This window comes from Sinocyclocheilus rhinocerous, unplaced genomic scaffold (assembly GCF_001515625.1).
Source record: "Sinocyclocheilus rhinocerous isolate Xijiao unplaced genomic scaffold, SAMN03320098_v1.1 scaffold3456, whole genome shotgun sequence".
In the NCBI taxonomy this organism is placed as follows: domain Eukaryota; kingdom Metazoa; phylum Chordata; class Actinopteri; order Cypriniformes; family Cyprinidae; genus Sinocyclocheilus; species Sinocyclocheilus rhinocerous.
Window position 1 is genome coordinate 4,402 of NW_015635539.1, and position 12,891 is coordinate 17,292.

General features: G+C 37.6%; 1 long non-coding RNA gene across 1 annotated transcript; it reads left to right on the plus strand.

Annotated features, from left to right (window-relative positions):
- The first annotated feature begins 3,650 nt into the window (after positions 1–3,650).
- On the plus strand, positions 3,651–12,786 carry LOC107747248 (uncharacterized). The gene is made up of 3 exons (XR_001640781.1): positions 3,651–3,661; positions 4,245–4,247; positions 12,711–12,786. It is a non-coding gene; the product is annotated as an uncharacterized LOC107747248 (long non-coding RNA).
- Positions 12,787–12,891: the final 105 nt, after the last annotated feature.

A 12,891-nucleotide genomic window follows, 5' to 3' on the forward strand; every position in this document is an offset into this window, starting at 1 on the left:
GAGTATTATGATATAAAATGCTATATTTTACGAATGCATTGGTGTACCATTACGAAACTTTGTATGTACCATCGAGACCATGACCTGAAAGTACTCTAAAAGTTTTGATACAGTGCCACCTTGTGGTCAAAAGTTAAAATGAAATTTCAAATAAATGCTAATAGCTTTCTGTGAATTTTGTCTATTGTAATGAGACTGGTATTAATAGATTCCTTGGGTCATGCTGAGAAAAGTGATACCATAGTCAGCCAAACTTCCTGTCCGTCATTTTGATTTTCTTTAAAAACCTACTTTTTCAAACTCCTCCTAGACCGTTCGTCCGATTTTCACCAAATTCGAATCATATCATCTTCAGACCATGCTGACAAAAAGTTAGGGATTTCGTGTCGATAGACGAAACAGCTGTACAGCGCCGCTACAAATTTGAGGCACGGTGCCAAAATGACTCTGAGGTTGTATCTCTGCAAAGCTTTGACATAATGACAACAAACGTTGTGTGTGCCATTGACACCTCACACAGAACACACCAAAATGATTTGATTACAGCACCACTTGTTGGTCAAAAGTGATAAGCCATTTAATCATATTACTAGAGGTTGTATTTTTGATTTTTCAGCCATTTAATCATATTCCTAGAGGTTTTATTTTTGATTTTTCAGCCATTTAATCATATTCCTAGAGGTTTCAATTACAATCATCCTAAAATTGCTTTTATTACTCATTGTTGCATTTGGTCGGATGCTCCATGCCATGCTTAGCTCCTCATTTTGCCTTTGGAGTGCTTGGCCCCGTAATTGCTGCTTGCAGCTATATATATTTTTATTTTTAGTGGTGACCGAATGTAAATGTAATGCAGCAGGTTCATTTTTTTATGTCATTTGAACGCGCTTTGTTGCGCTCCCAGTGATTCATTAATCTTACTCACACAGCAGGTCTCATTGTAGGCCTACCTGTGAGTGTGTGATGATCGCCATGTTTGTACGTCGCTAAAATAAATCGTTAAACTCTTGATTATTTGAAAACGAGTTCTTGGGGCAATGTTTGAAGGATATTTGCATAGTGATAAAATGTTAAGTATAGGGCTGGACAATATGGCTAAAATGTATAGGCCTATCACGATATATTTCTTAATTTCAGTAGACACGATATAATTATGATATCGATATGAACACTATTAAAAAAGCCTCATAAAAACTGCCAAGAATGCCTACAAACAGGTACATGCCTACAAACTTATGAAAAATTTATTTGCCAAGTCTATGAAACCTCCTCCCATAAAACTATATCATATTTTAGGTTAAAAAAAAAACAGCACAAATAAATTAATGTTAAATTTTTTATTTTATTTAGCCTTCATATAAACAAGAAATGTGAAATCACTGTCAAATTAACATCTCAGACTCCCCTTATTAATGTTGATATCTTTAACTTCAAACTAACCAACCTTCAGGCTAACATACACTACCAGTCAAAAGTTTTTGAACAGTGAGATTTTTATGTTTTTTAAAGAATTCTCTTCTGCTCAACAAGCCTGCATTTATTTGATCCAAATTACAGCAAAAACAGTAACATTTTGAAATATGTTTATATTTAATTTTTTATTTAAATGTTTTCTATTTGAAAATATTTTAAAATGTAAGTTATTCCTGTGATTTCAAAGCTGAATTTTTAGCATCATTACTCCAGTCACATGATCCTTCAGAAATCATTCAAATATTCTGATTTGCTGCTCAAAAAACATTGTATGCCTAAGTAGGGCTGGACGATATGGCCTAAATTGATATCACGATATATTTCTTAATTTCGGTCGATACGATATAATTCCGATATCGTTATGAACACTATTTATCTGAAATAGAAATCTTTTGTAACATTATAAATGCCTTTATCATCACTTTTGATCAATTTAAAGCATCCTTGCTGAATAAAAGTATTTTCTATCATTTATTTCCCAAAAAAATTAAATAAATAAAGAAATCATACTGACTCCAAGCTTTTGAATGGTGTAGTGTATAATGTTACAAAAGCTTTTTATTTCAGATAAATGCTGATCTTTGGATCTTTCTATTCATCAAAGAATCCTGAAAAAATGTACCCAACTGTATTAAATATTGATAATCAGCAAATCAGCATATTAGAATGATTTCTGAAGGATCATGTGGCACTGAAAACTGGAGTAATGATGCTGAAAATTCAGCTTTCATCACAGAAATAAATTATATTTTAAAATATAGTCTAATAAAAAGCAGTTATTTTAAATAGTAAAAATATTTCATAATTTTACTGTTTTTGCTGTACTTTGGATCAAATAAATGCAGGCTTGGTGAGCAGAAGAGAATTCTAAAAAAAAAATAAAGAATTCTCTTCTGCTCAACAAGCCTGCATTTATTTGATCCAAATTACAGCAAAAACAGTAACATTTTGAAATATGTTTATATTTAATTTTTTATTTAAATGTTTTCTATTTGAAAATATTTTAAAATGTAAGTTATTCCTGTGATTTCAAAGCTGAATTTTTAGCATCATTACTCCAACCCTGAGTTGCTGCAGGAAAAAAACAAAAACAAAAACAAACAAACAAAAAGAGCAACAACAAAATCATGTTGCTGGAGACGGGCTTATTATTGAAAATGCAAACTGATTCTCTGCCAGCATGAGGCGCTTTGAGAGTGATAGAACTAGCGGTTTCCCCAGTAACGGCTTCAAAGCAGCTCTGCTCATGAACGCTTCTTTATCAGATAAAATGAAAATGCCAAAACTTTTCTGAAGACAGTCGGTTCCCTTCACAGATACATTTATATAAAACACCCGCGACATTTTTTGATTTTGAAACGTGCAGTAATTATACTGACTCCAGGCTTTTGAATAGAATAAGGTATAATGTTACAAAAGCTTTTTATTTCAGATAAATGCTGATCTTTGGATCTTTCTATTCATCAAAGAATCCTGAAAAAATGTACCCAACTGTATTAAATATTGATAATCAGCAAATCAGCATATTAGAATGAGGCGCTTTGAGAGTGATAGAACTAGCGGTTTCCCCAGTAACGGCTTCAAAGCAGCTCTGCTCATGAACGCTTCTTTATCAGATAAAATGAAAATGCCAAAACTTTTCTGAAGACAGTCGGTTCCCTTCAGAGATACATTCATAAAACACCCGCCCCGCGTTTTGATTTTGAACGGTTCCCTTCAGAGATACATTCATAAAACACCCGCCACGTGTTTTGATTTTGAAACGTGCAGTGCTCATGTTTATTCAACGAAGTCAAACTCCACAAATAAATCAACGTATGGGAAACACTGGTAATGTATATCGAAATATCGGAAATGTGTTTAAAAATAATATCACATTTATTGAAAAAAAATTATATCGCGATACATATTATTTAATTATTGTCCAGCCCTATGTTAAAGGGGTCCTATTATGCTCTTTTACAAAGTCTTGATTTTGTTTTGGGGGTGTACTAGAACAGGCTCTCATACTAGGTTGTTCGAAAAACACATTATTTTTCACATATTTTACATTATTACCACACCTCTCTCCCCAGTCTGGCATGAACGTATTACAACTCCTCTTTCCCCAGTCTGGCATGAACGGCTCGAAATAGTTCCTGTATCAAATGAAGGCCCGCCTTCTGAAATACGAAATGTGTTGTGATTGGTTAGCTGGGCCAGTGTGTGTTGTGATTGGCAGCACTCGGCGCCTGGTCGGGAAATGTCACGCCCCTTTTAGATGGCCGCGGCCGCCTGCTGCAAGCTTCAGTGTAAATATTGAGTCAAAATCAAATCAATTTGAGCACGATTTAAACCCGGATGATTGTAACCACTCTAAGTTCGTCTGCCTTGGGAAAGCTAGCGTGTCTCCGACATAGTGATAACACTCGTTGCCTTCTCTAGTGCAGCTCAACCAGGTCTCGTCCCATTCGTCGATATTTGTGATATCACAAATCCCAGAAAATATGCGTTGTAGTCCAAACGAGTCGTTCGTTGTAGTTTTTGAAAAGTGATTTCTGTTAAATAAAATATCTCCTTTTGAAGTGGACTTTGAGCGTTGTAACTTTGCAGATCTTTTTAATGCTCAAACAGCAACATTACAGACTAACTAAAGTTGAAAAAGAGAAAAAGCATAATAGGACCCCTAGTTCCGTTAATGCTCACATAGCCTATAAAACATTCACGGAGTATAAAAATTTGTTTTTTAAATGTTAAAAGAACATTCAGATATGTTTTCATAATGTATTCAGAATGTTAGAATGGAGTGGTTCTTTAACATTCACATTACCATGAGGAAAAGTTATTTCTTGATGTAGATAAACTGGACATTTTGATAGTTCAAAAACATTCAGAAATAACAGTTATAACAGGTATAAAGATCAAAGGGAATGTTTGTCCAACGTTTATATAATCATTAAAAAAATGTTCTCATAACATAAAATATGGGTGTTTTTAACGTAGAGAGAACATTCAAAAATAAGGTTCTCATAACGTTATGACAATGGTAGATTGAGATGTTCCTGTAACGTTCACATAAACAAAAAATGTTCCTCAAACATAAAAAAACTGGACATTTCGAATGTTTACAAAACATCTAGAAATAACGTTGTCATAACCGATATAAAAGATCAAAGGGAACGTTTGTATAATCTGTAAAAAACATTCTCATAACAAAATATGGGTGTTTCAAACATAGAGAGAACATTAAAATATAAGTTTCTCATAACGTTATGACAATGGTAGATTAGAATGTTCCTCAAACATTAAAAAACTGGACTGTTTAAACGTTTACAAAACATTCAGAAATAATGTTTATATAACTTAGTGGGAATGTTAACAAAACATTCTTGGAATATATTTTTGTTAGCTGGATACTGTTACTGGAGAAGATTTCTACATCAAAGAAGCCAGAGCCCTAGACCACACCTATTATGAAATCACCACATAGTTTGGTATTTAGCAACTTTAGCAGTTAAAGTAAAGTTTTCTGCAAGGTTTGCTGACACTTCTGAGCTTTGTACAATTCGAGTGCTAAAGTAGCTGGCCTCTTGAATCTACAAACACTAGATGTTGTTTCAGATTATTAGTGGTATACAATTATTTACTTCGTTTCCCTCTGATTAAGAACTTCTCATCATCAGAGAAGACCATGAACACCTATGATAAAATTATACTGATCAGCTCCCTGCACAAATTTTACTCTTTCTCCATGACAACCTGCCAAGCTATTTGCTGTTGCCTACGGTTTTATTAGACATTTCACAAAATCATTTAAAATGGTTATTTATATCTTTTGTTTTGGTGTGCCAGTAGGAAATATCAGTTTTATTGCAAAAATATTAAATTCAAATTATTATCAAATATTGCAAAAATGAATCGATTTCTGTATGGAGAAGTGGTATTAGTTGGTATTTCATGAATACACATCATACCTCTCTGCTTTTGCCTGGGTGTGTAGTAACTCTGATGACATCACTGTCTACGGAGTAGTCCAGTTTCCCCACGGCTGCACATTTGACCTCATACTCAGTGTCTGGTCTGAGATCTGTCAGAGTAACTGTACTTTGTCCCTGTAGCACAGACTGATATTTCCAGCCCTTCACTTCCTTCATTTTGTACAGTAAGCTGAGCTTTTCTGTTGCAGGACATGATGAAGACACCTTCAAAACCACTCTGTCACTTGTGATCTGTTCAATGACTGGGCAGGATGGTTTTAATGGAGGAGTGAAACAAGTGGCTTCCTCAGATCCATTTTCATACAGGAGAATGCAGGAAACTGGAAGGTTTTTCATCTCTTTTGATGCGACAATAAATTTAGTTGATTTACATGTATTTGATTTGATCAGGTTTTTAAAGATTGTCAGGTTTCTCCTCATAGTCATTTTGACGTTAGGAGTGAACACAGTGTTTTGTTCAGGATCCGGTGCATTTCCGTCATTGTTGTCTTGTGCTGATAGACTCAGGAAGGCCTTTTGCTTAGAAAGGAGCACATCTGGCCACTCAAATGATGGGAAAGTGTAGCTAACCACATTTTCAACATCAAGATCCATCAAAATCTCATCCAGATTCTCTTCCACCTTTGCTCCAGTATCATTCAGTTGTCTAAGTAATGATTTAATTGTGAGTGATTCTGTTTCTTTCTCTTTGAACCATTGTTCAAGATCACTTCCTCTGAATGGACATTCATCATGATCACGAAGAAGATCAATCAGGGCCGTTCAAAGCAGTTTCCTTTTCCAAGTCCCCACGGATTTTTGGCAAAAGAGAGCCAAGTTTCTTCATGAGACTCAACTTATAGGCAGAGCAATTTTGCTTCATGTGCATGATTTTATTACGAAATCCTGCAAAAGCCAAAGAAGGTGCGTCCTTCAGAAGGTCACTGCATTTCATTTCAGTGATGTTTAAGCTCTCGATTACTGATTCAAGATTTCTGATTAGACTTGTGTGGATTTCTTTTTGAAGTTTTGCAGCAGATGAATGTAGTTTGTCCAAGGGATAAAGCCAAACTCTCAATGGAACTGCAAGTTCTTTGTTGTCTCCCAGCAGTTTTGGAAGATCAGCAAAAACCCTCAAAGCATCTTCAAAAGAGGCTGGATTAGATGGTAGCTGGAAGTCACCGTAAAATGTGCAACTGAATTTTTGAATGGCAGTCTTTTGATTTTCATTCATGCTCATATCAATCTGTGCACCTATTGAAATGCCCTTTAGTTTCTCAAAGGCAGCTTTTACTTCTCCTTCTACAGTGCTCTTGTTTTCATCTGATGAAACTTCTCTATCAAAAACAAAGCAAGCATTTGCCCCATACAGCACAGCTGTCACCACATGTGTGGCTGTATCATTATCAAACACTTCGTAGTGAGCTATATTTCCAGAAGCCAAGTGATTCATGGTCAGTGCTTCAAACCTGGTAGTTGAATGATAATGTAAGGTCAGTCTCTGTTGTTTGAATGACTTCTTGGTGTCACTAAGATACTTGGCTGCTCCACTTACATTGACAAGTCCACTTAAAAGACTCAATTTTAGACAACCGTCAATGTTCAGTAAGTGAGATTTTTCCTCAATGGAGTCTGAAGCTGTAACACTGAGACCTGTATTAATTTGAGGATGAGCACGTATACTCTGCTGCAGCTGCTCTTTGTCCCATAGTGTGATTCCTAGAATTGAAAAATATAGGGTTAATAAAGGATTAAAAACATTAAAAATGCATTAACAGACATTTTCATAGATCTTCCTAAAGATGCCATCCTTTAGTCATTAAATCACCACCCCAGTTTTTTAATATGTGGGCAGGATGAGTGACTACACAGACTGCATATTAGTACGTGAAAGTCTGTGCATGTGATATACTGTATGCAACAAATACAAACTGTGATCAGAACAGTGTTTCATTTTTTTGTAGTCTGTTTTAAAATTACAGTGGTGGCCAAAATAATTGAACACTAGTATTTTCACCAGCTAAAAAAAATGGTTTCAGTTATTTCTATCTTTTGCTGTAGTGTGTCACTAGGAAATAACAGTTTACATTTCCAAACACTCATTTTGCCATTAATTGTAATAACCCAGTGAGATTTTTGTTTGCACAAGGAGTCTGACAACAGCCAGTGCTCCACACAGAGATCTGATCTGATCATCATCCAGTCTGTCTGAGATTACATGAAGAAACACACTCTCAGAACAAAAGGTACAAAAGCTGTCACTGGGGCGGTACCTTTTCAAAAGGCACACCTTTGTACCTAAACAGTCCATATTGGTACCTTAAAGGTACATATTAGTACCTAAAGTGTACATATTAGTACCTAAAAGGTACAAAAGTGTACCTTTTGAAAAGGTACTACCCCAGTGACAGCTTTTGTACCTTCTTTTCTGAGAATGCAGAACAAACTGAGACAGACTAAATCCAGAAGAACTGTGGTAACGTCTCCAAGATGCTTAAAGAAACCTACCTGCAAAGCTACAGTACTGTTAAAGGTTTTAGGCACTTGTGTAAAAATGCTGTAAAAGGACGATACTGTCAAAAATAATGTCATAAATAGATTTTCTTTATCAATTAACTCCTATTAACTAAATTAAATCAACGGTAGCACTTTATTTTACAGTCCTGTTACTCATGTACATACTTATAGTAATAACAAGGTAAAAACTAGGTACTAACCCTGAACCTACCCCTAAACCTAAACCTACCCCATGTAGTTACCATATATTACTAGTACTTTCTTAGGTAGGTAATTGCACATACTGTAAAATAAAGTGCAACCAAATCAACATTTGCATCATTTGCATTTAAAGCAGCTTTTGCCCTAAGTGCACTTGTGCATAGTTTTTCAGGTAGCTTTGCAGGTAGGTTTCTTGAAGCATCTTGGAGACGTTGTCACAGTTCGTCTCAGTTTGTTGTGTTTCTTCATGTAATCTCAGACAGGCAGAAATGAGGGACTGGTCTATCGATAATTGTGTTGCTTTGCTACAATGTGTGTTAACCGGGAAAGCACAAGTAGTTTTCTCTTCAATGTCGGTCGATGACTGTAGAGATTATGATAAAGTTAAATCTGTAATTTTAAAGGCATATGAATGCGTACCAGAAGCATACAGACAGCGTTTTCGTTTGCAGAAAAAAGAAGAGGTACAAACTCATTTAGAATTTGTCAGAGATTTGAGGAGAAACTTTAATCGTTGGTGTACAGCACTAGACATTAAGACATTTGAAGATTTAAGTCATTTGATGGTTCTAGAACAATTTAAAAACACAGTTCCGAGTCGTGTCGCCATATATATCAATGAGCACAATGTTGAAACTCCTGAGGAAGCGGCGACATTAGCCGATGACTTTGTACTGATGCACAAATCCGTTTTTATTGATGTGCATGTTCATGATGTTCAGTCTGCTACCTCTGTAAAGTCTCCATCTAAAAATGACCGTGTTTTCACGGGAAAATTTGACCCGAGTAAAATATGCAATTACTGCCGGGAGAAAGGAAATTGGATTGTCCAGTCCTTAAGAATAAATCCAAACTAACTGTAGCATATTCACCTGTTAAGCCTGCCGCTTCGGTGGCACCAGTTCTGTCTGAAGGGATTGAAATGTTTGAAGATCAAAAACCTGATGTTGAATTTTTGTCTTCTTACTCCTCTTTCATTACAGAAGGTTATGTATCTTTAGGAGATGAGAAAGAAGTCCCTGTTAAAATATTACGGGATACTGGATCAATGGATTCATTCATCTTGGAGTCTGTTCTGCCGTTTTCCTCGCTATCCCATACTGGTGAGAATGTGTTAATTAGGGGAATAGGACTGAATGTTCTGTCTGTGCCTCTTCATAAGGTAAGACTTCAGTCTGAATTGATTCAAGGTGAGGTTGTAGTGGGAGTACTATTCACCTGTTAAGCCTGCCGCTTCGGTGGCACCAGTTCTGTCTGAAGGAATTGAAATGTTTGAAGATCAAAAACCCGATGTTGAATTTTTGTCTTCTTACTCCTCTTTCATTACAGAAGGTTATGTATCTTTAGGAGATGAGAAAGAAGTCCCTGTTAAAATATTACGGGATACTGGATCAATGGATTCATTCATCTTGCAATCTGTTCTGCCGTTTTCCTCGCTATCCCATACTGGTGAGAATGTGTTAATTAGGGGAATAGGACTGAATGTTCTGTCTGTGCCTCTTCATAAGGTAAGACTTCAGTCTGAATTGATTCAAGGTGAGGTTGTAGTGGGAGTACGACCAGCCTTGCCAATTGAAGGAGTTCATATTATTTTAGGAAACGGACTAGTAGGTGAGCGTGTATGGGCTGACAGTTCAGTGTTCCCTATAGTTACTGCTAATAATAAAAATGAAACGGAACGAAGTCAAGCAGAAATCGGTAACCTTGCTCATGAATATTTTGTCAGTGATGGAGTGTTACTGAGGAAATGGATTCCTCACAAAGGTGACTTGGTTGGGGATCCTGTCTTCCAGGTGGTGGTTCCTGTTAAGTTTCGACATGCAGTGATCGAAATTGCACATGATCAATCAGGTCATCAGGGCGTGCGTAAGACTTATGATCGCTTGCTGCAATATTTTTTTTGGCCGTGTCTAAAACGAGACATCTCTGTTTATATAAAAAAATGTAAGACCTGCCAGCTAACCAGTAAGCCGAATCAAGTGTTGAAACCTGCACCTCTGAAACCAATTCAAGCTGTTGGCGAACCTTTTGAACATCTCATTGTTGATTGTGTCGGGCCACTTCCTCGTTCGAAGTCTGGAAGCAATTATTTGTTTACCGTGATGTGTTTGAACACACGTTTTCTGGCAGCATATCCATTACGTAGTATTACATCGCGTTCTATTGTGAGAGTGTTAACTCAATTTATATCTGTCTTTGGAATTCCAAAAACCATCCAAAGTGACCAAGGTTCAAACCTGACTTCTCATCTTTTTCAGCAGGTTCTGAAACAGCTGCACATTAAGCATAATCAATCTACTGCGTACCACGCACAAAGTCAGGGTGCGTTGGAGAGATTTCATCAGTCCTTAAAATCGCTGCTTCAAGCATATTGTGTGCAGTTAGATCGAGATTGGGAAGAGGGTTTACCCTGGATGATGTTAGCTGCTCGCGAAGTAGTACAGGAAATTACGGGTTTTAGTCCTAATGATTTAGTCTTTGGCCATAAAGTTCGTGGTTTATTGTCTGTTTTTCAAGAGGCTGGTAAAGTTGCGGAGCCTCCGAAAAATTTGTCATCATATGTTTTGGGGTTCAAGAACAGACTCATTCAGGCAAGAGAACTCGCAAAAGTAAACCTTGAAAAACATCAACAAAATATGAAGCGATTGTATGACCGTACAGTTGAACGTCGAGTGTTTGAACCAGGAGATCAAGTTCTGGTACTCCGGCCAATAGTAACTTCTCTTTTCGAAGCCAAATTTGATGGCCCGTTTGTTGTGCAACGCAAGGTGAGTGATGAAAATTATGAAGTTATAACTTCATCACGGAAAAAGTCAGTTAAATGGTACCATGTAAACTTATTAAAACCATACTATGAAAATAAGACCAAATCTGTAATGAATCGGACATCTGTGCATTCAGTACTTTCTTCAGTATCTGTTAGTGGGGGTAAGGTGAGTTTAGTGGGGGAGGAAGAGGAGACCATTTCACCTGATGATTGTGTGTTCCGCGGTCGCTTAAAAAATTCTGAGTCCTTGAAGAACTTAGAACTTATTTTCTGTTATTTGTCTCATGAAAGATGTCAGGAGTTATGTCAGTTGTTACGTAGATTTCCTGAATTGTTTGGAGATGTGCCTTCGCGTACTGGGTGCAGCATGATATTGATGTGGGGGACGCAAAGCCTATCAAACAGCGTTTTCACCGTGTTGCACCTGAGAAACGGGAATTAATGGAGAAGGAAATCAAGTATATGCAGGATCACAATATTGCGGTACCTTCGTCCTCTGATTGGGCTTCTCCGTGTTTATTAGTGGGAAAGTCAGATGGTACAGTTAGATTCTGTACAGATTTTCGCAAAGTCAACAGCTTAACTAAACCAGACTGTTTCCTTCTGCCCCGCATTGATGGTTGCGTTGATCAGGTTGGGTCAGCCAAGTTCGTCAGCAAGTTTGACTTGCTGAAGGGCTATTGGCAAGTGCCTTTAACAAAGAGAGCACAAGAAATATCGTCTTTTGTTACACCGTCCGGGCTATTCTCTTATCAGGTTATGAGTTTCGGTCTTCGAAATGCTCCGGCTACTTTTCAGCGCCTCATGAACCGAGTAATTTCGGGTCTTGAGGGTTGTGCTGTCTACTTGGACGATTTGGTCGTTTTTAGTGACAGTTGGGAATCTCATTTAAAGCGCCTTCGTGTAGTGTTGCAACGTTTATCTGATGCTAGGCTTACAGTGAACTTAGCAAAATGTGAGTTCGCTAAAGCAAACGTGACGTACCTCGGTAAGGTGGTAGGGAATGGTAAAGTGTGTCCGGTGCAGGCGAAGGTACAGGCCATCCAGGACTCCCCCCACGACAAAAAAAGAGCTTATGCGGTTTTTAGGATTGGTAGGATACTACCGATCTTTTTGTTGTAATTTCTCCACCGTAGTGGCACCTCTTACGGATTTATTAAAGAGTAAGACAAAGTTCGTCTGGTCTTCTAGTTGCCAACTGGCTTTTGAAAATGTTAAGTCCTTGCTGTGTTCAGCACCTGTGCTTCTGGCACCGTGTTTCGATAAAACGTTCACGTTGCATGTTGATGCCAGTAACGTGGGAGCTGGGGCTGCTCTGCAGCAGTCCGATGCGGAAGGTGTCGATCATCCAGTCAGTTTCTTTTCGAGGAAGTTTAATTCTTATCAGCGACACTACTCTGTATTTGAGAAAGAAGCATTAGCCCTTATTTGGGCATTGCAGCACTTTGCTGTTTATCTTAATTCCAGTGCACCAATTGTGATATATACAGATCATAATCCTCTGACCTTTTTGAATTCTCTACAGTGTCCGAATCAAAGGTTGATCCAGTGGTCCCTGTTTTTGCAGTCTTTCTGCTTGGATATTCGGCACGTTCGAGGATCAGAAAATGTGGTAGCGGATGCGCTGTCGCGCATTCCAAGTACATGATGTAGCTATTGGATTTATTTTTGGTGTCAACCCCCCCGGTGTTTTGGGAGTTGTCTTTAGTGTTGGTTTTGTGTATACTATGTGATTGTTTTGTATTTTACTATGTTTGTTACAGGGATCTTTGTGGGAGTCCCTGTCTTATGGGGAGGGGTGTGACGGTTCCCGTTGGAATTTGGGTGATTTGTAGCTCCGCCTACGACTCACCTCAATCTGCAGTTCATTGCCTACACCTGCCGCTGTGGTTCAGACGCTCCTTTAAAAGCAGATACTAGTAGAGACAAAGGAGTCTTGGACTTGGGATATTGGGTTGTGTTTGGTTTGATTTGTAT